At 36.7% G+C, this 25,702-nt stretch overlaps 1 protein-coding gene across 6 annotated transcripts in view; it reads left to right on the forward strand.

The window, feature by feature from the left end:
- The window catches only part of INPP4B (inositol polyphosphate-4-phosphatase type II B), a 583,153-nt gene that overhangs the window by 184,885 nt on the left and 372,566 nt on the right, over positions 1-25,702 (forward strand). For all 6 annotated transcript variants that reach the window (XM_082838508.1, XM_082838506.1, XM_082838512.1 and 3 more), the window contains exon 2: positions 20,410-20,475. The gene's annotated coding sequence lies outside the window, so the exon portion shown is untranslated. The remainder of the gene's footprint in view (positions 1-20,409; positions 20,476-25,702) is intronic.

Below are 25,702 nucleotides of genomic sequence, written 5' to 3' on the forward strand. Positions count from 1 at the left end.
GTCTAGGTCAGGGGTCCACAACCCCCTCCAGCAACCAGTACCGGTCCATGGCCTATTAGGAACTGGACCACACAGCAGGAGGTAAGTGGTGGGCGGGTGAGAGAGCAAAGCTTCCTCTGTATTTACAGCCGCTCCCCATCACTCGCGTTACCACTTGAGGTCCGCCTCCTGTCAGATCAGCGGCTGCATTAGATTCTCACAGAAGCGCGAACCCTACTGTGAACTGCACATGTGAGGGATCTAGGTTGTGCGCTCCTCATGAGAATCTAGTGCCTGATGATCTGAGGTGGAGCTGAGGGGGTGATGCTAGCGCTGGGGAGTGGCTGCAAATACGGAGTATCATCAGCAGAGAGGTTTGACTGCACAGAGACCACAGTAAATCAATTGCTTGCAGACTCACATCAAAACCCTATCAGTCAGTGGCAAGTGAAAACAAGCTCAGGGCTCCCACTGATTCTGCATTATGGTGAATTGTATAATTATTTCATTATATATTACACTGTAATAATGGAAATAAAGTGCACAATAAACGTAATGCTCTTGAATCATCCTGAAACCATCCCACCCCTCCCCCATCTATGGAAAAATTGTCTTGCATGAAACCGGTCCCTGGTGCCAAAAAGGTTGGGGACCACTGGTCTAAGTGTGTGCTTAAGAGCAAAGGGAAAAGGGTCTGGTGAATGTCTAGCCAGTGTCAGCCTTACTCACATTGCTGTGACAGATGTGGGCAGCCATTTGTCTGATAAGGAAAACACTAGTTTGGGAGTTTGTTAGTTCTAGCAGTAAATGCATGTTACCTTGGACAAGAAATTTAAAATGTAGGGGGGTTAAGGGAATGGGATTAGAATCAGACAGATTCATTGAAATGCCAATTTCTTAACCTAGTTGACCCCCTAATTAACCAGTTCATGCCGTGGATATTATAAAATAGGCAGCCATTGATATACTTACTAGTTCTTAAAGACTGAGTTTTTACTTTTGTAAAAGAGAAATCATGATACCTGTTCCTATTCATTCTAGGAATGTCCTGAGGGTCAAATGAGATAGTGTCTCTGAATTATCTGAACTATGTTATGAAAAATAAGTTATTCTTCTTAGCTGGCAAAGAAGTATTGATCTATATGATGGTCACATAAACTCAGATTTTGGAAAAGAGAGCCCTTTTTGAATGAGTATCATTATTTACTGGTTTCTGTGGTTCAGAGATACGGACTCTCGGTCTAAAAGTTAAATACCTAAGGTTTTCTTGCTTGTTTTTTCTTAATGAGAAAATGTCCACTCCAATGAGATGTTTCTAAAAACATTTAGATGAAGGTTGAGATTATGCCTGGTTTCTGATTGCTTTGTTCTCTTCTCTCAGTTTTCTGGCCTAAGATCAAATTCTCCTCTATCAACATAACTTTATATCTCCCTTAGTGTCATGTTAAAAAAAAAAATGTGTCTATGCATGCCTTCTCTGAAAGCTATTTACATTCCCCAGGAAGGAGAAAGCTAATAACCTAAAAGCCCACACAGAACAAGGATTCTCTGATGAGTAGTGAGGTATCTCTGCTTTAGTCCCCAAATAACAAGTTAACACTCTAATTTTAGTCCCCCTCTTGACTGCATAGATATTTTAAACATAGACATCATTATTAATCAAAAACTAAATATAAGACCCCTAATTGTAATTGTTTTCATAGTATCTGAACAAAGAGACTTTTTTTCTGAGGAATTCCTTAGTGTACAGATGTTTTCTTTCAGAAGATTAGATGTCAACTATTGTTTAAATTGCTTTTTTCAAAATATTCTGGAATTTAATTGATTATATACTCAGGCCCTTCTAATTCTAGTGTTTCGATGCTTTAAGGTGTGGTTTACTGGAAGCTGTGGCTTTAAAACGTAAAGATAGGCTATATCCGAGGTTTCCTTTAATAACTATTTCTAAGTTTTTCATAAATTTGACATATTCTTATCAGATATATGTATATTTCCAGATATATGTATATTGGTGTTATTAAAATACTGATAACTTTATTTCCTCAAAGCATATTCGTTTGTCCAAATACTTTGAAATTTGTTGAACAAATCTGTATTAAATTTGTAAGTTATATTGATTTTTAAGATGCTTGTTTTTTTTTTTTTTAAATATAAGCAGGCATACTTTTTTTTTTTAATAATTGTGTTTATTTATTTTTACTTGTTGACAGTTTGCTTTATTTATTTATCGCTATGTTGGGTCTTCGTTTCTGTGCGAGGGCTTTCTCTAGTTGTGGCAAGCGGGGGCCACTCTTCATCGCGGTGCGCGGGCCTCTCACCCTCGCGGCCTCTCTTGTTGCGGAGCACAGGCTCCAGACGCGCAGGCTCAGTAGTTGTGGCTCACGGGCCCAGTTGCTCCGTGGCATGTGGGATCTTCCCAGACCAGGGCTCAAACCCGTGTCCCCTGCATTAGCAGGCAGATTCTCAACCACTGCGCCACCAGGGAAGCCCCAACATGCTTGTTTTTATGTTGATGTTATTCCTCAGCTTCTGTTTCCAAGTTAGCAGACTGTTGCGTTTTAATCTAACTGTATAGGGCAGCCATCATACTTCATTCACCTGATAGCTTTAGGTGCTGTTTTCTGGGTCTTCTTAAGTTTAATTCTTAAAAATAGTAATAAGCACAGTACATGGTGTTCTAGGGTGGGAAATTTGTTCTGATATATTTACAATAATCCTCTTGTGATGTATGACATTCTCCAGTTCTTATCAGCTGCTCCATCACTAAGATTCATGTTCTCAAGCAGTGGTCTAAAGATTTCCAGACCCCATTCCAACCCTTTCTAATTAATTTTGAGCCCTGGATTCTATGGGTAGGTCATCTTTTCAGTGTCACGTTTTCCTTAAATATCCAAGTAGTAATACTCCTTGAGTCTTCATTCTATATAATGGCAAGGAATCTAGGTTTCTCCCCAAGAATTTCTGAGAATCTCTAGCGAGTGTTCTTGAATTCCACAAATCTGTTCTGGGTGCTGTTTATGTCTTTAGACCATCCCGCTGCGTTTAATCATATAGTTGCATTAATCCTGTCTTAGCTCCTTGCTTTCCAGTTTCATCAAAACATACACACAGGCTATACAGTAGTTCATAAAGCATAGGATTTCAAGTTTACAACTTTGACTAAGATCTAGGGAAGCTATGATGCAAAAATGGAAACTTAAGACTGAATATCAGGTATCACAGCTTCTTAAGTCCATTAATACTATCCACTCACAGAGAATTCTTATTCGCCTTTGCTCTATGTACCCAAAGAATGCCACAAGGAGGAGGTATTTTGGGAAAGTGGTAAACAAACAAACAAAAACTGGCTCAAAAAACTCTTTCTATCCTGAGTCTATTATGTTTTCTAGAGTGCTTTGAACATAGTAACACTCACCAGTGGAGGCTGGTTTTGCTGCCTGAGCACCACGATTATGTACTTTGAATTGTTTAGCTAACTCTGTTGTCAGATCCTTGGCATTGACCTGTGAAATGGAGGCAAACACATAGCACGAGTTCAGTGATTATTATTGGTTCCTACTGTATGACCATGATTAGTTTTGTATTCCTGGAGATTATTACACTCCTTCAAACAAGAGTTCTCCTCTCGCAAGACCCTTATTTCTGAGGACTATGGATAAAAGAAGCCAAAAATTAAATTTGCAGCATAGTCTCTGCTCATACTGAAGATAATCTTTTATGTCATTAAATGTAATATTGCATTATTTATTTATGGAGTGTGTCATCTATGTGCTGGTCATTATTCCAAATACTAGAAATAAAATGATTAAAAGATGCACATAGTCTCTTTCCTTATGAAGCTTATGGAGTTTACAATCTAATGGGAATTGTAAGCTCTTCAGTAATGAATCGCACAAATTAAGACACGATGTGTCACAAAGGAGAAGTACTAGATACTATGAAAGCAAATAATGCAGGAATGGACCAGCTCAAGAACGTCAGCAAAGGCTTTAATGTCTGTACAAAGCACTTTCATATGATTTACTCCTCTGGCTCATGGATGCCTTAACACACACTGATACATACATAGCTTGTATATATGCCTAATTATCATTCAAGTAGTTTCAGGGCAAGGAAAGTCCAGCACAAAGACACATTCTACATTTTACTTTTGAAGCCGTTAAATGTCAGAAATATTGAGTGTTGAAGTTCTGAGGGGGAGAGGGGAGATGGTAAATAAATTATTTTTCTTTTCGCCCAATGTTTTGGAAGGAACTTATTAGTAGACACAGAAATCAGACACATGGAGCTTTAAATAACAGTTTTATTACTGATAAAAGCTTGATTAGATGATGTGACATACTTGATGCCAGATGGAGCTTCTAACATTTCACTCTGAAATCAAACTTAGCCACCCAGTCAGATAGAGCTGGACAAATGCAAATAGAGCATGTCTCGCTTGGGGCAGAGCCCACTCATAGGCTTAGCACAAGGTAGGAAGCAGAAAGAATGCACAGTTTCCTCTGATTGAAAACAGAGTGAGAAGCCCAGGTGAGTGAGGGGGGAAGAGAAGGGCAGGAGTGTTACCCTCGTGCAAGTCTATCCCCAAAAGAGTCCTGAGGAATGGAAGCCATACCATACCACAACCAGGTTCTTTTTGTTCCCTTAATGCATGTGGTTTAACAATCAACCCTATGGCTCGCCAGAGTTAAGTCTGGCCCCTATGGAGGAGGATGTTGTTGGTTCCCAGGAAGTCCTGCTCTTTACTTATAAAGTTGAGAATGATACTGCTCCTTTGTGTATCTGGTGGGAAATTTAGTTTTTACTTCTAAAGCTGCATTGCCTAATATAGCAGCCACTAGGCACATATGGCTTATTTAAGTTCAAATGAACTAAAATCAGATTTAAAAAATTAAGTTTCTCAGTAACACTAGGCACATTTCAAGTGTTCAATAAACAGATGTAGCTGCTGGATACACTCTAGGACACAACAGATTAGAACATATTTGCATCATCAAAGAACCATCTATTGGGTAACAGTCCTCTAGATTGCACTGAAACGGGGTAGGGTAGTGCATTAGTGAACTCCAGGACTTTGCTTTACCCTAAGACAAAAATATACTCACTTTGTTTTGACTATTTTATTTTATTTTTTGAAGTATTGTTACTGTACAATATTATATGTTACAGCTGTCCAGTATAATGATTCACAATTTTTAAAGGTTTTACTCCAATTATACTTATTATTAAAACATTGGCTATATTCCCTGTGTTGTAGATCCTTGTAGCTTATCCTATACCTGACAGCTTGTACATTCCACTCCCCTACCCCTCAGGTGGCCTCTCCCCTTCCCTCTCCCCACTGGTAATCACTAGTTTGTTCTCTATTTCTGTGAGTCTGCTTTTTTTGTTGTTATATTCCCTATTTGCTGTATTTTTTAGATTCCACATATAAGTGATATTTGTCTTTCTCTGTCTGAGTTATTTCACTAAGCATAATCCCTCTAGTTCCATCCATGTTGTTGCAAGAGACAAGATTTTATTCTTTTTTATGGCTGAGTAATATTCCATTGTGTGTGTGTGTGTGTGTGTGTGTGTGTGTGTGTGTGTGTGTGTGTATACCACATCTTCTTTATCCATTCATCTACCAATGAACCTTTGTGTGTTTATATCTTTTTGAATTAGTGTTCTTTTTTTCCCTTTAGAAAATACCCAGAAGTGGAATTGCTGGATCATATGGTAGTCCCTTCCTTCCTCCCTCCCTTCCTCCCTTCCTTCCTTCCTTTCCTTATTGGAACCTCCAAAATATTTTCTATAGTTTCTGTAGTGCCTGTGTCAATTTACATTGCATCAACAGTGCATTAGGTTTACTTTTTCTCCACATTCTTGCCAACATTTGATATTATTTGTTGTCTTTTTCACCACAGCCATTCTGACCAGTGTGAGGTGATATCTCGCTGTGGTTTTGATTTGCATTTCCCTCAAGATTAATGATGTTGAGCACCTTTTCATGTGTCTGTTGGCCATCTGTATGTGTTCATTGGAAAAATGTCTATTCAGGTCCTTTGCCCATTTTTTAATTCAATTGTTTGTTTTTTTGGTGTTGAGTTGTTTATATATTTTGGATATTAACCCCTTATCAGAAATATCATTCACAAAGATCTTCTCCCATTCAGTAGGTTTCCTTTTCATTTTGTCGATAGTTTCCTTCACTGTGCAAAAGATTTTTAGTTTGGTGTAGTCCCATTTGTTTGTTTTTGTTTCCCTTGCCTGAGGAGACATATCCAAAAAATATTGCTAAGATCAGTGTTAAAGAGCACACTTCCTATGTTTTCTTCTAGGAGTTTTATGGTTTCAGGTCTTACATTTAAGTCTTTAATCCATTTTGAGTTTATTTTTGTATATAGTGTAAGAAAATGGCCTAGTTTCATTCTTTTTCATGTAGCTGTACAGTTTTCCCAAAACCATTTATTGAAGAGACTGTCTTTTCCCCATTGTATATTCTTGCCTCCATTTTCATAGATTAGCTATCATATAAGTGTGGGTTTATTTCTGGACTATTCTGTTCCATTGATCTATGTGTGTGTGTTTGTTCCAATACCATGCTGTTTTTATTACTATACTTTTGTTGTATGGTTTGAAATCAGGGAGTGTGATACCTCCAACTTTGTTCTTCTCTCTGAAATTGCTTTGGCTATTTAGGTTTTTTTGGTGGTTCTATACAAGTTTTGAGATTGTTCTAATTCTGTGAAAAATGCCATGGGTATTTTGATAAGGATTGCATTGAATCTGTACATTGCTTTGGGTAATATGGGCATTTTAACAATATTAATTCTTCCAATTAATGAGCATTATTTATCTTTCAATTTATCTGTGTCATCTTCAGTTTCTTTTTTCAATTTCTTATAGTTTTCAGATCTGCTTCTTACATTGGACCCTTTTGTTCTCTACTTCATGTAGCACAGGTAGGGTTTGCTGCATCTGAGTATCTTCTTTCTTTTTGATTTTGGTCCATGCATTTGTTTTTCTCTCATATTCCTCTGAATTTTTTAATAGAGGAGCTTCTGTTGTGAGAGCTATAAAGCCATCCATTTCTAGATGTAGCAAAAGCATCTAATATTCGCACAAATTTTATTTATCTTCACCTCCCTGAATGGCATAACATTATTTCAGAAGTATTTTGTCATCTCATTAGACAACATCCAATATAGACCCAGATGAGCTGTAGCATCATCCTTCTTGTATTTTCTTTAGTATGTCTCCTCTAAATTGTTTCCTCTTTTGGAGTCATAGTTCATTAGTGTCTTGAACTTATCCCTTTAGGACAGTAATGTGCTGGTAAACTGGCTCTCTAAAAAACAAAACTAAACAAAAAGTCCTGATTTTTAGTATTTGCCCATTTTCCAGATATAGATACTCCCATGACTGATTTCAAGCCACTATTGTGATATTACTAAATGCAGATTTGGGGGAGATGTGGTCACATGGGCTGGAGCAGCTGCTCCAGCATAGCACAACTTTAGGGAACCACAATACCAGCCTTCCATCTACAATTATGGAACCACATTGAAACTAACCCAGTAACATTCTGAGTTTTTGACACTGATGTTTGTGTCTTTGCTGCTCAAACATAACCCTGATTTATGAAATCAGGGTTTCTGGCTCTAGAAAGATAAAATCATTGGGATTTTCAAGGTGTGATTTCCCTGTTGCTCATGCAAGAGCACATATCTCAACAGCTTTCTAGATCCCATCTCCCTTAGGAGAAGTCATTCTGGTCTATTTTAAGTTCTTGACTCTCTTCTTTTGGCCTCAGTATTTTGGGTCTCAATCAGTCCTTCCAATATGGAAACAACTAAAGTAAGAATGATAATGAGATAGTAATTTTAGGCACTGGCCTTGAATATAATAAATCCTCAAAAATGTTAACTGCTATGGTAAGATTTTTGTATAATTATTTTATCCCGCACTTCTAATCTACCCTTTTAGGGGACAATATGTGGTATCTCCTAACGTCCATCCTTTTAAAGAAAGCAGCCTATCAGATTTAGTCTTTTTTTTTTTTAAGACCCTAAGTCCTAAGTTGCCTTTGACAGACCATAATCATGGGTTCACTGAGTCTCTAGCTGGCTCCTTGCCTTTGATATATTGAAAAAAAGTGTTTTTATTTGCTTTGACATTCCTTGAAAGGTAATCTTGAAAGTTGTTTTTTGGGGTAAATGTTTTATTCCTAGAGAATACTCCACCTGTAGGCTATTTTGTGGGCCTCCCTGTCATCCTCGTTCTTTGACTGTCTGTCCACAGTTTGAAAGATGATCTTTAATAGGGACAGTTTATGGCATTTGACTGGTAGTATTTACCGCTTGTGCGCAAAGCTACTTGAAAGAGCAAAATTTCAAAGCTGTGTTATCTCCAAATTGATAGAGCTGGCTGAACTTTAAACAAATAAAAATGTGTACCTTTTCCCTTACAGTAGTATCATTGTTTCCCTTTATTAGCCATGCCTATAGTTTTGAACCACAGCATGCATATTTTCCTGGGTTTATAGTAAGGGATTTGGTACGCAGTCATGGGGATTCTTGTAGGCTATTGACTTTCTCTATTTTATTTTTATTTTTATTTAAAAAAATTTTTTTTTTGCGGTATGAGGACCTCTCACTGTTGTGGCCTCTCCCGTGGCGGAGCAACAGGCTCCAGACGCGCAGGCTCAGCGGCCATGGCTCACGGGCCCAGCCACTCCGCGGCATGTGGGATCTTCCCGGACCGGGGCACGAACCCGTGTCCCATGCATCGGCAGGCGGACTCTCAGCCACTGTGCCACTAGGGAAGCCCGACTTTCTCTATTTTAATTTAAAATGATTTCTCAACTAATACCGACATATTGCCACCGTATATCTTTTTCTCTAATATTTAACTGTTTCTTTTGTTTCCTCACTCTCATGAGGGTACTAAAGGTAATGTTATTGTGATGATTATTTCTTTGGGGCTCACTCAGTCATCTTTTTTACTACTTCCTACACACTAGGCCACACAAAATAGAATAAATGCTCCTTTCTTGAAAAGTTTTAATGACTTGTTCTAAGAAATAGATCCCAATCCTCTCTAAACTTTCCAGTGCTAAATCATAGGCCTATCAGTTGATGTTAGGGTAATTAAAACCAATGACCTCATTGTGTTTTTGTCTGAAATTTGATTTAACAGTTTTACCATAGATTTAACAGAATCAGTCATCTATTTTTCTGAAAGCTGATGAAATCAAATCATCCGGTAGCTTCTTCAAAATGCAAAATACCCCAATTATATTGACGGAGACTCTTGAATCCCCAAGTAATTCTGGTTTGCAACATGCTTAAATACCACTTGTTTAATGTGTTAATCTGTTGGATTTTTCAGTCATTCACTCAATAACAGTTTAATTTCTTACTACATATAAGGAGATATGATAGTGTAAAGAGTCAAAAAAAAACGTAGATTCAGCCATAAAAGGAATGAAATAATGCCATTTACAGCAACATGGATGGACCTTATACATCATCATACTAAGTGAAGTAAGTCAGACAGAGAAAGATAAATATCATATAATATCACTTATATGTAGAATCTAAAAAAAATTTAAAAGATACAAATTATTTCCAAGACAGAAAGAGACTCACAGACATTGAAAACAAACAAACTTATGGTTACCAAAGGGGAAAGGGGAAAGGGGGGAGGGATAAATTAGGAGGTTGGGATTAACATACACACACTACTTACATGAAATAGATAACCAACAAGGATCTACTGTATAGCACAGGGAACTCTACTCAATATTTTGCAATAACCTACAAGGGAAGATAATCTGAAGAAATATATGTATATGTACTTTTTAGAGAAAAAATAAAAACTTTATCAGACTTTGTTACACTTATTTTATAGTTTAGTATTGCTTTTACTTTAAATGACGTAAGGTGGGGGATGGGAACAGTAATGTTTTTGAAGTTCAGGACCTTTAAGGGTCTTAATCTGGCTGACCCTGCTTTAAGGAAAATGGGGTGATTGCTTTACACTGACAAAGTAAGGGACTGTACCTCCCCTATCTGCCCCCCAAATCCCTGGCAACTTTATCTCTGTACTATGGTATAAAGTACTAGTCTAAAAGATGGCGGTTGAGTTATGTGTGTGTGTGTATATGTGTATATATATGTATATGTATATATATATATATATATATATATACATATACATATATATACACATATATATGTATATAACTGAATTGCTGTGCTCCTGAAACTAACACTATATTGTAAATCAACTGTATTTCAATTAAAATAAATAAAAGAAAACATTTACAGCTAAAAAAAAGTAGATTCATATAACAACATGCAAATAAACAACCACATAATAAGCCACCATTACATAAATAATATGGGAATTCCAAGGGAGGGATAACATTTTTCCTGGCGTGTATATAGCATACATAGGAGCAGGCTTTTTTGGGTTGAAGTCCCAGTGGATAGCAACCTGCTGAAAGCTGTCTTTAGACAGGAAATTTGCAGAGACCACAGAACAAAAGCCACTGTGGAAATGGCTGAGACAAAAACTCATGTAGAGAACTAGTAAAGAAGAAGACTGGAAAGGGGCTAATCATAAAATGTTCTGAATAGCAGCCTGAGGTGCATTTTGATTTCATTATACCATTTAATACATCTATTATATGACTATGAAAATAATAATCCTAAAATTCTCTTTTCTGATATGACTTTTGCCTCGAAGATATTTCTGACACTTCTCATCCAGAACTACATTTCTCCTGGAACCCTGTTGTCTATCCTTTCAGAAGTGCTTGCAGCTTATAATGACCATATTCTGATTATCCTCACCTTCATCTATTTGTGATGCCAATTTTACCAAAGGCCTTAATACCGAATCATTCATCTTCTCTCTCAATACTTCATTATTTAGGGGCTGGCATTGGTATAGACAAATGTATGCAAACTGCCTTGGACTAACTGAGACTTACAAAATCTTTAATTACACTCGACTGTGATGGAGATGGCCAGCTGTCCATCAGAGATCCTGGTTCCCTTGCAAGGTGTAGAATTAAGGCTGCTCAGGCCACCTTGCCCTCAGGCGTATTATGTGACAGTCCAGACCTCATGTGATCCCCATTCTCTCTCTTCCCTAGTCTCCCTGCTGGAATTCCATAGTCAGGGTGACTAAGCCACTTGCTTGAAAGATGGTGAGGTCTCCCTTAGCCTGGGTTCCTGAAGGACTTTATAAAACAGAACTCCTTAACTCAGCCAAAAATTGGATCAATGAGTCAGTAACTTTTTTTTAATTGACATCTAGTTGATTTATAATATTGTGTTAGTTTCATGTGTATAGCATAGTGATTCAGTATCTTTGCAAATTATATTCCATTTTAGGTTATTACAAGATAACAGATATGATTCCCTTTGCTATACAGTGTATCCTTGTTGCTTATCTATTTTATCTGTAGTAGTTTGTATCTGTTAATCCCATACCCCTAATTTATCCCTCCCCACCCACCCCGTTCCCTCTCCCCTTTGGTAACCACAAGTTTGTTTTCTATATCTATGAGTCTGTTTCTGTTTTGTATATACATTCATTTGTATTATTTTTTAGATTCCATATGTAAGTGATATCGTATAGTATTTGTCGTTCTCTGTCTGACTTATTTCACAAAGCACAATATTCTCTAGATCCATCCACGTTCCTGCAGAATGGCAGTATTTCATTATTTTTTTAAGGCTGAGTAACATTCCATTAGTTATGGCTGAATAATATGGTAATATATATCACATCTTCTTAATCCAATCATCTGTTGATGGTGTTAAAGAACACAAAAAAAGCATACCTGATGGTGATCAGATGGATAACTAATGATGGTGTACTTTTTTTTTTTTTGCGGTAAGCAGGCCTCTTACTGTTGTGGCCTCTCCCGTTGCGGAGCACAGGCTCCGGACGCGCAGGCTCAGTGGCTATGGCTCACGGGCCCAGCCACTCCACGGCATGTGGGATCTTCCCGGACCGGGGCACGAACCCGTGTCCCCTGCATCGGCATGCGGACTCTCAACCACTGCGCCACCAGGGAAGCCCATGATGGTGTACTTTTGATTTCAGTCATGTTGAATACTTCTGTTCATTGGTTAAAAGGAAATCTTAAATATGAATGCAATGACATTGCTCAATAGTTTTATTTTAAATTTACTTAATCAGATAATGACTTAGGGATCTAATTCTTTATTAGAAATCCAGTCATCAAATGTTAAGGATCTAAATTATCCCTCAAGGGATGGAGGAACCTGGATTTTATAAAGTACATAGTATTTATTAGCAGAACCGGGACTTAGAATCTATTTCGCCAGATTCCTAGTTTTGTACAGTTTTCACTATTTCATTTCAGCTAGCTGCTTCAAGAAAAACAAAGTAGAAAGGTTTTCCTTTCCAAAACACTAACATATGAATTTTGTATTGGGTTCCAAATTTCTTTTAAAACAATGGCCTAGTACAACTTTGTTTTCCTCTGATGGGAGTCAAAGAAATGATGAGTTTGTGATCTGAAGAGAAAGAAAAAGAGACAGTCTGTCTGATCTAGCAATTCACATTTCTGCTTTGGAGCAATAGGTTACCCTGGGGAATGATAGACTGATACAGAATCAAAGTATCAAGTGTGTGCAGTAGATATAAAAGTCTTTTGAGTTGGGTTGCTATGCAATGATTCCAAGGCATTGATATTGCATATCTAAGGTGGGACCATAAGGAATTCTCAGATGTTGAAGATGCATTCAGGGAAAAAAAAGAAAGTTTCTGGAATAAATATATTTTGACTCAGTATTAAAGAAGAACTTTCTAATAGTCAAAGATATCAAGAGATAGAATGTCTGATTTTCTTCCTGAGACAGGGAACTACTAAGCTCAGTATCACTGATTGGGATAACTTGGTCAGGGTGGGTGGGGTAGAGGTGATTCAGATGACAGATGGGTGATAGGAGTACATGACATTTTCTCCACAGTGATCTTTGCAGTCCCTTTCTAGCTTGAGATTCTGAGATATGCATGTAAAATTTGTCATTTAAGTCGTTAACTGCCAATGGTAGATGATATGTTAATTGGTCAGATTTTCTTTTTCTTAACCCATCATCTTCCCTTTAATAAGTAATACATGCTTTTTCAAAAAATTTGAGGATTCCTACAAAGTTGAAAAAAAGTAAAATTTCACTGTAGTTTTGTCATCTGTATAATCCGGTTTCATAGCTGCAAACACAGAATAGACGCTAGCTAGTTTAGGAGAAAAGGAGTTAATCTGAAAACATTAGGTAAGGCTGACTTTTCTATCAGGGACCCAGTAGGCACAGTGCCAGTGACCTACAATGCTTTTATGGGCCCATGAACATGACTTAATTTCTTTTAAAATCTGAAGGAAAAAGAAGAATTTTTAGGTTGGAAGAATTTTTATTATATGATACTGTATCTATCTTTATACCAACGTAGTCATAAACTATGATTATATATACATGTACATATATAAAGGGGTGTGTGTGTGTGTGTGTGTGTGTGTGTGTGATGGAGGAAAAGGCAGATGAAGGCACAAGTGCACAGGACCCACTGTAGTCTTAAAGAACATTGGCTTGGGCTTAGAGGCTGCCCACTCAGGAGCTCTAAGCCCAATCGAATACACATGAGCACTGACTGCTCCAGGACAAACCCCTGATTCCTGCCCCGGCACAGGCTCCACTGCCCTCACGTGAGCCTGATGGTAGATCCTCTGCCCCTACTGCCTCTGAAGGCTGGCAGAGATGTCAGCTCCCAGATGGATTCAGTGAGGCATGTGCTTCTAAACTGAAGCCTTTCGTGTGCCCAAAGTATAGTTGATAACTCTAATTCGAAAAGATACATGAGCTCCATGTTCCTCATTGCAGCACTATGTACAGTAGCCAAGACATGGAAGCAACCTAAGTATCCATCAGTAGACAAATGGGTAAAGAAGATGTGGTACATATATATAATGGAATATTACTCAGCCATAAAAAAAAGAATGAATTAAGGCCATTTACACCAGCATGGATGGATATAGAGATCATCATACTAAGTGAAGTAAGCCAGACAGAGAAAGACAAATATCATATGATATCACTTATGTGTGGAATCTAAAATATGATACAAACGAACTTATTTACAAAACAGAAACAGACTCACAGGCATAGAGAACAGACTTGTGGTTGCCAAGGGGGAGGGGGAGTGGGGGAGGGATGGACTGGGGGTTTTGGATTAACAGATACACACTGCTATATATAAAATAGATAAAAAAGGACCTACTGTTATAGCTCAGGAAACTATATTCAATATCTTGTAATAAACTGTAATGTAAAACAATATGAAAATATATATATAGTATATATTTGAATAACTCTGCTGTACACCAGAAACTAACACACATTGTAAATTAACTATACTTCAATTAAAAATAAATAAATAAATTGACTGAAGCCTGTACAAGGGTATGTTATCAGAAAAGCCTTGGTCACAGGCTTTCAATCTAGTGTTCTCACCATGTATCTATCCACTCATGGGTAATTTAGGCTCTTAACATGTAAGGAATACTGAGAAGTGGATTTGGGGCATCCGTCGTTGTGATGTGTAAACATGGAATGTGGAAATTTCCCAAATGTAGGAGAGGTGTTCCAAAGGTAGTGAACAGCCAAATCTACCACATGATAATTGCTGCCAATGCATTGAAATATTAGCATCTGGACTTTCTGGTGTGCATATGCTTTATTTTTCTTTAATAGTTCAAATAAAAGCTATGTCCGTGATTACTGAATATGTGTTATGTAATAGGTGCTCTTAACACTATTTGAATTATCTAATTTGATTTTAATTAAAAAGAACAGCCTTTTAAATAGGCAATACTGTTACTACTCTTCCATTTTATAAGTGAGGAAACTGAGACTTGAAGAGGCTAAGTAAGTTGTTCCTGGAGCTACAGTTAATGAAGGTGGGATTTTATGCTGAGTCATACCTGCTATACTACACCTGTTATATAAGAGATATACAACTTTAAAACCTGCTTTTTACTTTTAATATTTTGGCATAAGCTTTTGTAAACCTGGATTCTAAATTCTTCTTTTTAATAGTGACATAATATTGCACCAAATTAATGTAACACAGTATTTTCAAAGATTCCTCTATATTTGAATATTTAGGCTACTTCTAGATGTTTCCTCTTGTGGTAATTCTTTATGTATACACTTTTTTTTTCTCTATTTGGGTTTACTTCCCTAGATAAAAACTCAGAATTAGAATCACTAGGTCAAAGCGTATGAAAACGTATTTTTGAGACACCAGCCACACTTTTATTTATTTTAATGATGAAAAAACAAGCCTGTTAGTTCATCTATTCAACATTCAGAACGTTTATTACATGACTCCTTTGTACTGGGCATGGTACCTGTAATACCCTGATGAATATTTGATGGTCTTACCTAAAGGGTATTATGGTTCAGTAGGTGTTAAAATAGAGTGTGTGTGAAATGAGCATATTGTATGATTTATATATGGTAAGAATGTTTCCTAGATTTTCTGCGACAAGGTAGGAATACTTTTAGAGTTCTTAGGGGTTATAGGAAAGTGGCATTCAAAGCAATTTCAAAATGGCATCAAGCATGAACATTTTCTCTTCTTTGCCAGTTTGTTAGATGAAATATTATCGGTCATTGTTTTAATGGTTATTTCCTTGAGTACTAATGAGGTTGAACATTTTCTCCATGTGTTCGTTAATGAGTTGTTTCTTCATTTTGAAGTACCCTTTGGTATTTTGGTATTTAGTATTTATATAAAACAGATTTTGGTGTATTGCATTTGTTGTAAATAATTTCACATCTGCTTTGCTTTTTAACTTTTTTTAAACTTAGGGAAATTGTTTTACATAGTCCAATCTACCTGGCATTTTCTTTCTAATTTCTTTTAGCACTTATATACTTCAGAAGTAGCCTTGACCTCTCTAAAGAGGCATATAAATAATCAATTCCACTTTTATTCATTTCTTTATGTTGCATTTCATTTGTATTTAATTCCATAATATAGCTGCAATTTATATCTGTGTCTAATGGGATATATTAGATTTTATTCTAAAAAGATAGGCAATTATCTCAACATTATTTATTGAACAGTTTCTTTCTCATTAATTGGTGGTGCTCATTTTGTCATACACTGAATTTAGATTCCCTTTCTATATGAATTCATAAAGTCCTGTGCCCATTTGTCTCCATTTCTATCATAATGAAAATAGCTATTTTTTTCCCATCAATCTTTCTGCAGGCAGGAGTTGTGTTTTCCCTTTAATAACTAGCATAGTGCTTGGCATATGACAGGCATTATATATATGTTGAATGAATGCATAAAATAGGATGTTTCTGGGGTACCTATATTTTCCCACTATTCTGTATGTCAATTTCTATGCCAGTTCTGCTCTATGTTAAATGTTGTGTCACAACAATATATTTCATCATTAGGTAGAACAAAGAATCTCATTAATATTTATATTCAGAATTTTCTTTATGATCTATACTCTTTTTGTTTTTATAAATTTATTTATTTTATTTATTTTGGTCTGTGTTGGGTCTTTGTTGCTGGGTGCAGGCTTTCTCTAGTTGCAGTGAGTGGGGGCTACTCTTTGTTGCAGTGCATTGGCTTCTCATTGCAGTGGCTTCTCTTCTTGCAGAACATGGGCTCTGGGTGCATGGGCTTCAGTAGTTGTGGCATGCAGGCTCAGAAGTTGTGGCTCACGAACTCTAGAGTGCAGGCTCAGTAGTTGTGGCACACAGCCTTAGTTGCTCCGTGGCATGTGGGATCTTCCTGGACCAGGGCTCGAACCTGTGTCTCCTGCATTGGCAGGTGGATTCTTAACCACTGCACCACCAGGGAAGTCCCATGACTCTTTCTTCACGTTAACTTTAGAAAGTTTTAACAGAATCTAAAATTATCCCTACTAGAATTTTGACTGGAATTATGCTAAAAATATAAATTAATTTGGGAAGAAGCAAAGTTTATGTTGTAAATATTTTCCCACTCATGCATGTGTTATAGTCCTTATTTTCCTTTATAGCCTTTTATAATTTTCTTTACAGAGTTATTCATAAGTACTTTACTGATTTTGTTGTTACTGCTGTAGTGAGTCAGGATTATTGATGCTATTGGGAGCTGCATTTATTTATTTTAAAAAATTTACTTTTTGTTTATTGCTATTATATAGAAAAGTTATTGTTACAAATTTATCTTGCATCCTGAAACTTTTCTTGAACCATTTTATTAATTGTTACAGAAAAATTTTTGTACTTTTTTAGTTGATGTGAAGATCTTCAACACTTGAGAATAATCTCATTGTCAGCTAAATTCTATTTTGTTTTTACAATAAGGGATGGAAATTGAAGAATAAAAGTAAGATTTAAAAAACCAGCTTTTGGAGATAAGATTAAATTTTTACATCTATTTTAGAGACAGATATTATAATAGATTCTGGTAATTATGTATATATGTATATGTATATATGTCTATATATATATATATATATATATAAAATCTGGGAAACAGGTTTTAACTGCTGGATCTTTCAGGGGACAAATATTTGAGTTTTTCAGAACCGATGAAGACTTCCTTGTACAATTTCCTGACATACATGTTATTATCTCTTCCTGGTCTTTTCTAAACTCCACCCCACTTAGCTCCTGCCTTTGGCATAATATCCCGAAACCTCCCATGGATGGGGGCTCTTGACCTGGAATCACCAGGCTGTCTGAGACCAACAACAAGGCATCTCCAGCCCAGCTTTCTTTCATGTGGCAGCATGGAAAAGGCAAATGTCCAGCTCTGACTTTGGCTATGTCCCCCTCACACCAGGACTCCTGGGTAGAGGGAAAGTGTGAGTTATGAGAGCCCCATTTAAAGCCACAAGAGAATGGATATAGGAAACAAAGAAGCATAAGGTGGAGCCCGATAGAGTCTATTCCATTTTTTAAATATTGTATATTTTATTCCTAATCAATAATGTTCAATTTAGTTGAACATCTAGAAGTTGTCTGAGATAGAATTTTCTGTTTTCTAAAGAAAACTTTTGTGTCCTAATTAAGGCAAATATTTTATTTGATCATTTATTGTGAAGGTAATGATAAGTGTTAAATAAGGCTTTTGTTTGCATTTACTCTGTGGGATATTTATTTAAGGCTACCAAAACTTTGGTGGGTTTGGGTTAATATTGGTTCTTGCTACATCATGGGAGCTGACAAATAATAACACAATGGGGACAATACAAGTATGAAAGATCCAGGCTCACATAACACCATTGATCCTTCTGCATCATAAAATTTTATTCTTTAGACTTGCACAGTTATCCAGTTTACATTCCATGTATTTCATCATCACTGTGTCATGGGTTGACCTTCCTCTACATGCTTTACTTGTATTTTTGGAAGTTATTTTAAGGGCTTGTTTGGACGCTCTGAGACTACATTGACCTCTGGACATCCACATTGCAAGATAGACTCATTACTTTTGCAGATGTAATGACACCTCAAAATACCAAGAGATGTGCAGTCTGTTTTGGTGATAGGAACAAGACACTGTAATCCACTATGAGTACAACAGAGTCCAATACTTAGTTTGGGGTGGATTAAAAAAGATAAGATAATGAATTACAGTTTTGTTCAAGTGTTAGAATAAGCCTGATGAGTAAAGTTACTTCAGACACCTAATGATGAACTGGACCATAGTGTTTTTTGCAGAGTCTACCTGAAAAAAGCTTAATATAGCAAACTTATGACTTTTTTACATAACTGGCATATTATTTTTATCTGTTGTGTTTAGAAATCAGTGGCTGGCTTACATTTTCTTTAGTAGCAACTGATTAGTCTCATGCTTTCTCCTATTATGGAACTATTTTTTCCAACACTTAAAGGCAACTCTGGATCTATCAGAATCAAAAATTATAGATCTTCAGAAAAATTGTGATAAGGTGTTTGTTTTCTCCAAATTAAATAAAACCTGGTGTTTGATTTAAAGCTGATTCTGTAGTTTTCATCCTCCTGTATTAAAAACCGTGTAGATTGGGAAGAAATATATGAGAATGTGAGTGAGAAAATCTTACATCACATCTGTATTGCTGACATGACTGGAAGAAAGTTTTGAATTAAGTACAGCAGTTAAAGAACAAGTTGAACTCAATAAAAGTTATTGCTCTCTTTTTGACAGAGAAAATGAAATCTTGGTAATTGATAGTATATTTACAATTTGAAAATGATCATTCCTGATCATAAAATAGGAAAAAGAACCAGGTGGCACTTCTGGATACATCTGTTGAATGATACATAATAAATATTTTGATAAGCCACATGTCATAGTTGCAAAATGCCCAAACCAGATCACTGGGTTCAAATTTAAATAGTGACACAAACTAGCTGTGGAATTCTGAGTTGCCTCACCTTTCTTTGCCAATTCCTCTGTCTATAAATATGGGTAATAATAGTACCTACCTCATAGGGTGGTTCTGTTGGGGGTCACCAAGGCCACCCTGAGTCTCAACGATTTGCTAGAAGGGTTCCCAAGATTCAGAAAAGCTGTTATACTCACAGTCATGGATCCTTACAGTGAAAGGATACAGATTAGAATCAGCAAAGGGAAAGGACACATGAGGCAAAGTCCAGCTGCCAACTTCCAGATGTCCCTTCCCAGTGGAGTCACATGGGGGTGCCCTTAATTCTCTCAGCAACAGTATGTGACAACATGTGTGGAGTGCGGTCAACCAGAGAAGCTCAACTGAGCTCTCGTCCCTAGAGTTTGATTAGGTGTCAGTCACAGAAGCCTGCAGCACCAGATGACCGACCTCAGCTATTCAGGCCTCAGCCTCCCCTCCCCCAAGCAAAAACAGGTGTTCACCATAAGTGTATCTGATCCACTTGGAACAGCAGAAGCCTCTAGCATATACACAAACTCTCTTATCAGTCAGACTGTTGGAAGAGCTCAGAGGTTATCTTCCAGGAACTGGCCTAAGGCCAATTCTGAAGGAGGGCCTTTCTTTGGAAAGTGTAGCATTTGAGGAACTTATGCCTGCTGAGCTAACCCTTGCCTGCCCAGGGGTTATGAGGAATAAATGAGTTAATCAATTAACTTAGAATAGTGCCTGGCTCATGTAGCAAATAAATAATGGTCAGCTAGAGTTCCTTCTTGTGGACGTCTGTGAGCTGAACGAAGCAGATTGGTTTGGAATACAAACAAGAAATAGCTATATTCCGTGGATCTCGTGATCATGACATAAGTCCTCAAGTTTGGAATAATGGGCATTACGAGCAAATTGAATATTTTAGCGAGCAGTGTTTTAAAAAAGCAGTGTTTTAAAAAAGAGGAGTTCCCAGTGAAACACCAAATTCTCACGTTTTGTCTTTTTGTTCTTTACAGAGCTCTGAAATCAGCAAGGCAGTAATCAAAGAGCAGAACTGTTTGAGGAATACCACAAGAAAGCAGGTACAGAGTGGTTCTCAATAATTAACCCGTAATATTCATTTAGACTGATGATTAATTCAAACTTCTAGGCCCTATTATTAAAAAGATTTTACAGAAAAGCCAGTTTGGTGTCTTAGAATATGTGTGACTGCATATCGCAGATGGCTGACCATATCCTAAAGAGGAACTGATTTCTATGTATACATGAAATCAATTCTGAAGGTTTCAGTTAGGCCAGGCCTAGGTAGACATGTAAAGGAATTAACTAATTATTATTATTTATTATTAAATCAACACATATTCATTAAAGGCCTGCTGTATGGCAGACACTCATCCATAAGGTATTTGGTGATTTTATAGACTTGGACAAAACAGGCATGGTCCATTCCCACCCTCATGGTGCTTACCGTTCAGTGAAAGTGATATGAAGTAAATAAGCAATATCAATATGTGAATAAAAATTGATAAATGCTATGAAGAGAAATTGCAGAGTTCTGTAGGAGAAAATATTGGGAAATAAGGGAGGAATCTACTGTAGATGGACTAGACAGAGGTGTTTCTTTGCAAGATGATGTTTCAACTAAGAGCTGAAGTGTAAGGAAGAGAGTCCCAGGCAGATGGAACAGCAGTGAATAAAGAACATAACTGTAAAAAAGGATAAAGTGGCTGTAGCAAAGTCACAGAGGTGGAGACAAGTATAAGATGAAGCTGGGTTGAAAATGGGATGAACATGAATATGGTAACCGGCCCAGTCCCATAGGGCCTTCATGGCTCAGGTAAAGTGTCTTCAGACCAGCTCTGCTTGGCCACTTTATGCCCTTGGCATTTCCATGCTATGTCATTTGGTGTTCTCTGCTGGTCCCCTGAATATAGAAGCTTTCAAATCTGCCACCCAACCCCACCCTTCTACATCTCCTGCCAAAGTATGGTGTAAAGGGCTTATGACTGTGCAAAGAGGTTCTCAATGTGTCCAAATACTAGTTCCATAATATGTTCTGTATAAAATGGTTTGGAGTCAAGAAGGTTTGAAAATTTCTGAATACTGTACCACTCTCAGGAGCTTTAAATACACATTAACATGTTATAGTTTCTGGGAAGTTCTGTAGTACAAACATATGTGTATGTGTTTTATGTATGTGTGTGTCCCATTACTGAACTTAATATTTAACCAGTATTTCCAGGTTTACATTAGAAAATGTTTCAGAATTTTCTCTCTTAGAAATATGTATTTTAAGGGGTTCCTTATACTCCTGAGGCTGGCCTGCATTTAGGTCACTTGACCTATTTCATGGCTATGCACATTAAATTATGTTTGATAATTTTCTAGAATCTGGATAATTCAAGCCAGAAGAAAAAATTAATAAATAAATGTTTGCTTCAATGGTTTAGCTTTTTAAGGCAGAAGATTTTTCTTGACCTGAATTATATGGTTAACTGCTTTAAGTCCTGATTATACTTTGCACGTGAAAATACTGCCTTAAGTACCAGCAAGGAACACTGGAGTAAGAGCTTACTAAGTAATTTTCAGTGTTAGTGTTAGTAATGTTTGTTTTCTTAAATCAAACAAAGCAAAACCACAAAGAATACTGTCTGCCTCTTCGCTGCTCTGAATCTCATGCTTATTCTTCTTGATTTGTAAAATTCACCTAAGTTTTAAAAGTCTGAAAGTGAGGAAGATGACTTGGGGTAGTGCCTACTTTAGCACCTAAAGAAATGATTTGATTTCATATAAAATGTGGAGATTTTGTATTTGCAGCAATAAAAGTTTCAAGGACTCAGAGCGTGAGAGTTAAACTAAGGTTATCCCAGAAGAGAGGTTCTCAGCATCTGTGTTGGAAAGGACATTGACTTTTATAGATCAATGCAGTATCTTTCAATTCAGTTAATTATTATTAAAAATAAGAAAAAAATCATTAAAAATTCCCTAGTACTTCATAACTTAGAAAAAAAGCCTTGTTTCGTCCCCAGAAAGACAAGAGACAGCTGTCCCTTAATTACTACTACTGCCATTTGCTTTGTACTAGAGATGTGTCTCAAATTTGGAAGCTAATTAGAAATCTTAATGGAAAATGGCTTTAAAAAAAGGAAAAGAAAGCAAAATGATCAACATGAAAACATAAAGTAGGGAGGAAAATAGAAATGGTAATATTACAGCCAGATTGAATAATCACCTATCTTAAAATGAGTTGGTGCCTAGGGAACATATTTTGTGGCATGAAATGGAACTTTACTGTTTCCTCTTTCAGGAGGAATTTTCTCAACCAAATGACAAGTCTTTTAATTTCTATAAATTGTAATTTTCAGGGACTAGATTTTTCTCAGTGTACAAACAATAGTTTTAAAGTTTTGAAGCTGAAGTTAAATCCCAGCTCCCTAACTTGTTCCCTGTTTGACCCTGGACAATTTTTCCAACTCAATCTCCATCTACCCATCTTTAAAGTGAAATTTTAAAATCCTATTTTGCAATGTGCTTTCTTTCTTATTTGTCTCTTGACTTATACACTGACTAGATATATTCAGTTCTAGAAAGAAAGGAAAGAAGAGAAAAAGTCAAAAGGAAACAAAGCTAAATTTGAGAATATATATAATGTCTAGCAGAGAATACCAATACCATACATTCAGAAAGTGCTTGTTGATTCTGTGCCTTGGAGGCAAAGATTGGAAGGCAGATTCATTAATCCTTTTACTTGAGCTATTTTTCTTTCTGATGGGTATTTTGGATTCTGTTGTCCAGATTGTAAATCCCACTTAAAGGTATTAGTGACATATATTATTTCTGAATTACAGTACTTTGCATGCTGGTTAGGCATGAGAGTTGCTCAATTCATATTTGTTTAATTTGAGTGAGGCTGTGAACTAACAGGGCAGGAAGTAGGTAACCCAGATTGTCCTATCTTCTGGTTTACAAACCCCATGTCTCCCATCTGAAGCAGAAGTGGTTATGCCTCCCTGTGAATGATTTCATTCAATGATAGTGTACCCACTTCCTGCTGCTGCCCCATGCACTCTACTCCCATCAGACTAGCTAATTTCCTGTTATTTATGCATATTGTACATTTGTGGCTTTAGGTCTTTGCTTGCACTGCCTCCACTTTCAATATTTTCTTCCTTGTTTTCTTTCATTCTCCCTCCCTTTTTCCCCCCTTCCTTTTATCTATACCCATCTTTTTGATGTACATATCTCTTAAAGTCTGACCAAATACCACCTCCCCCATGAAGCAGTCACAGGTATCTGCTGAGATAATTCTCTTACCTCCTTTGATTTTTGTTTTGTTTTGTTTTGTGTTCAAGCACTGTTCCTTGTTCCCTGTCTAGAAAGTGACCCTGAACACAGATCCAATGAGATCCCAACCACATAGTATGTTAATGGCTCTTTACTTCCATCCTCCGCTCCATTTTGTTACCTTTTACCAAAAATCTCTTCAAAGAAGTAGACCACTGGCAATGTTTGCTGCTTGCTTGTACACTGGTGTCTGGGTTACTGGTGGTATGAATTTTTGCCATTGAGCACCAGGCTGCAGTGACATCAGTTTTCTGAGTCTGGTTGGCTTTCTGAATCTATGCTTATTTTTGGCTGCTGTGTACTTTGCAGTCAGGAGCCTGGCTCTGCACCCAGTGGTCTAGGTGCCCTGATTCCCAGGACACCTGCCTGCATCTATTTCCCTGTGTCCTTACCTTACTTTGGGTATCCTTCCTTGATTTATGACTTGGATACACGTGATACTGAGAGTTGCCCCTCCACAGAGGCCCTTTCTACTGCTTCCTTATCCCCCACCCCAAACTCAAGGGTGCCCCTATTTATTGAGGCCCATTCATATCAAACTTAAGTTTATCACTTAAGTCTTGATAATTTGGACTCTTGGCTCCTATAAGTCAATATTTGTTTCCCAGTTTATTCTTCCTACTCCTCTGGAATGGATTTCTTTTTGCTTCCATTTATGTCTCTGCATTCCTCCTGATTGAATGGTTATTATCAAACCGTTCCAATTGTACCTCTCTAAGGCCATCTTCCACTTGTCTAGCCATGTTAATAGTAAATATTATTAAAATTGATAATGCTAGTAATATTTATTGACCACATTCTATATTTTCTAATATCTTCTTTTGTTTCACTGTTTTAAAATTTGCACACAGTAAAATTCATACTTTCTGGTGTACAGTTCTAGAATTTTTGACAAATGTAAGCAGTCATATACTCACTCCACAATCAAGATACAGAACAGTTACATCACCTATAATCTTCTCTTTTCTACACCTTTATGGTCAGCCTCTCCTGCTCACTTCTAACCATTAGAAACCACTGATCTGTTTTCTGTTTCTATAATTTGCCTTTTCCAGAATGCCATATAAATTGAATCATACAGAATGGAGCATTCTGAGTGTGGCTTCCTTCACTTACAATAATGTGCTTAAGATTCACCGAGTTTTGTGGGTATCAGTGATTTATTCCTTTTTATTGCTGAGTAATATTCCATTGTATGGATTTGCTTTGGTGTGATTATCCATTTATTTTGAGTTTGAGTTCTTAGTTTAAAAAAAACATGTTTTTCTGTGATCATGTTTTATTTCTCTTAAGTAAGTAATCAGGAGCAAGATTGCTGGGTCATATGGTATGACCCAGGTTATGTTTAACTTTATAAGAAACTGCCAGACTTTTTTCCAAAGTGGTTGTACTATTTTGCCTTCCCACCAGCAATGTGCAAGAATTCCAGTTGGTCCACATCCTTGTCAGAGATTGATATTGACAATTTTAAAAATGCTTAATTATACCATTCTAGTAGGCACATAATATTAGCTCATTACAGTTTTAATTTGTATTTTCCTAGTGATATATAGATCAGTTTAGAAAGTATCGATATCTTAACAATAATGAGCCTTTCAATCCATGAACATTGTATATATCTTCATTTGATTTTATCTTATTTTCTTTTATCAATGTTTTATAGATTTATAGCATACAGATTCTGTACATATTTTGTTTGATTTATTTCTAAATGTTTTTATATTTTTTGGTACTATAATAAATGGTACTTTAAAAAACTTTATTTTTCCATTTTTCATTGGCAATTTATAGACAACTGATTTTTGTATATTGCCCTTATATTGTGCAACTTTGATGAACTGATTATTTCTAGCTTTTCTGGTAGATATTTTTGGTTATTTTCGACATAGATAATCATGTTGTCTGCAAAGAGACAACATTAGTTGTTCCTTTCCAATCTGTATGTCTTGTATGTTTTTCTTGACT

This window comes from Leucopleurus acutus (assembly GCF_964270905.1).
Source record: "Leucopleurus acutus genome assembly, chromosome: 4".
Lineage (NCBI taxonomy): Eukaryota > Metazoa > Chordata > Mammalia > Artiodactyla > Delphinidae > Leucopleurus > Leucopleurus acutus.